Here is a 2,887-nt window from a genome sequence, read left to right as displayed (position 1 = left end):
GGACCACAAATCCGATACCAAGCTCATGGTCTACAGAGCAGGAGTGATACCTGCCCTCCTATATGCTTCAGAGACACCTCAAAGCACTGGAGAAGTACCACCAATGCTGCCTCCGCAAGATCCTGCAAATCCATTGGCAGGATCGGCGCACCAACGTCATGGTTCTCGCTCAGGCCAACATCCCCAGCATCGAAGCATTGACCACGCTCAATCAGCTCCGATGGACGGGCCACATCGTCCGCATGCCCGATACGAGACTCCCAAAACAAGTGCTCTACTCGGAGCTCTGACAGGGCAAGTGAGCCCCAGGTAGGCAGAGGAAACGCTTCAAGGACACCCTCAAAGCCTCCTTGGAAAAGTGCAACATCTCCACCGACACCTGGGAATCCCTGGCCCAAGTGGAGGAGAAGCATCCGGGAAGACGCCGAACACCTTGAGTCTCTTCACCTGGAGCAACCGGAGGCCAAGCGCAAACAGCGGAAGGAGCGCACAACAACTCAAGCACCTCACCTACCCGTCCCTTCAATCAACTTCCCTTCAACCACTGTCTGCCCCACCTGTGACAGAGACTGTAGGTCCCACATCGGACTCATCAGTCACCTGAGAACTCATTTTTAGGTTGGAAGCAAATCATGCTCGCCTCTGAGGGACTGCCTAAGAAGAAAAGACATTAACACCATTAGGACAGCAACAGGTTAAAAATGGCAATCTTTCAGCCCCTGCCATGTGATCCAATATCCTGGTCCCATGTCAGTTGACATGGTAAGTAGCTCCCCTCTCATGAGGTGCTGTCTCCCTTCCTTTCAAAACCCCCATCATTAACCCCTCCTCAAAAAAGACACTCTTGAATGCTCTGTGCTTGCAAACTACTGACTAATATCCAACTTTCTCTTCTTCTCCAAAGCCCTTAAATGTGTTGTTGCCTCCCAAATCCTTGATGATCTTTCCTCCAACTCCAAGCTTGAATCTCTCCAATCAGTTCCCCGCCCCGCCCCGCCCCACCATTGAAGCGGCCCCAGTAAAAGCCACATATGATGTCCTCTGTGACTGTGACCATGATGCACTTTCTCCTTTCTTCATCCTTGACCTCTCTACAGCATTTATAGTAGAAGAAGCATGCCGGAAATCCCAAGGAAACTAATATTCAATCGGGGACAGGGACTCAATAAATTTAACACAAGTAAAATAACAGTAATGAAGACATTAATGACACTAAAGAGTGACAAATCTTCAGGACCAGATGGTTCCCATCCCAGGGTTTTAAAGGAAGTAGATAAGTACATTGCAGATGCCATAACTATAATCTTCCAAAGTTCTCGCGATTCAGGAACCGTTCCTTTAGGTTGGAAAATTGCTTCTTAAATTCGCGGTATCAAATTTATTTGTTTTGTCTTATAACACTTCTGTGAAGCGCCTTGGGACATTTTACTACTTTAAAGGCGCCATATAAATACAAGTTGTTGTTATGTCACTCCACTATTTAAGAATGGCGAGAGAGGGAAACTAGGGAATTATAGACCAGTTAGCCTAAAATCTGTTGTCAGGAAATTGCTAGTCTATAATTAAGGATATTGTGACTAAACACCTGAAAGATTTTCAGTTGATCAGAGAGAGCCAGCATAAATTTGTGAAAGATAGGTCATGCCTGACAAACCTGACTGAAATTTTTGAAGAGGTGACTAAAGTAGTAGACAAGGGAATGTCTATAGATGTCCAGGCCAATCAATATAACAAAAAAAACCAGATTATCTGATCATTATCACATTGCTGTTTATGGGAGCTTGCTTGTGCGCAAGTTGGCTGCCTTGTTTCTTACATTACAACAATGACTACACTTCAAAAAGTACTTCATTGGATGTAAAGCGCTTTAAGATGTCTGGTGGTCGTGAAAGGCGCGATATAAATCCAAGTCTTTATCTTTTATTTATATGGACTTCCAGAAGGCATTTGATAAAGTCCCATATAAAAGACTATTAACTAAGATAGAAGCCCACGGAATTGAGGGAAAATTATTGACCTAGTTAGGAAATTGGCTGAGCGGCAGGAGACAGAGAGTAGGGATAATGGGTAGGTATTCAAATTGGCAGGATATGACTACTGGTGTCCCACAGGCATCTCTGTTGAGGCCTCAACTGTTCACAGTATTTATTAACGACTTAGATGATGGCATAAAAAGGTCATATATCCAAATTTGCCGATGACACAAACATAGGCGGCATTGTAGGCAGTGTAGATGAAAGTAGAAAATTACAAGGGATATTGATAGATTAAGTGGATAGGCAAAACTGTGGCAAATGGATTTCAATGTAAGCAAATGTGAGGTCATCCACTTTGGACCTAAAAAGGATAGAACAAGGTGGTTTTTAAGTGGTGAAAAGCTAAAAACAGTGGAGGTCCGAAGAGACTTGGGGGTCCAGGTTAAAATGTCATGAACATGTACAGAAAATAATCAAAAAGGCTAATGGAATGCTGGGCTTTATATCTAGAGGATGAGAATACAAGGGGGTAGAAGTTATGCTGCAGTTATACAAAACCCTGGTTAGACCACACCTGGAGTACTGTGAGCAGTTCTGGGCACCACACCTTAGGAAGGATATATTGGAGGGTCTTCAAGGGTTAAGTTACGAGGAGAAACTACACAAATTAGAGTTGTATTCCCTAGAATTTAGAAGGTTAAGGGGTGACCTGATTGAAGTTTTAAAGATATTCAGGGGAACAGATAGGGTAGACAGAGAGAAACTATTTTGCTGCTTGAGGATTCTAGGGGCCATGGTTTAAAAATTAGAGTCAGACCTTTCAGGACTGAAATGAGGAAGCATTTCTACACAAAAAGAGTGGTAGAAATTTGGAAATCTCTTTCGCAAATGGCAATTGATGCTAGATCAAT

The sequence above is a fragment of the Pristiophorus japonicus genome, chromosome 10 (genome assembly GCF_044704955.1).
Source record: "Pristiophorus japonicus isolate sPriJap1 chromosome 10, sPriJap1.hap1, whole genome shotgun sequence".
NCBI classification, from domain to species: Eukaryota; Metazoa; Chordata; class Chondrichthyes; family Pristiophoridae; genus Pristiophorus; species Pristiophorus japonicus.
Note: the sequence above shows the minus strand (reverse complement) of the source record.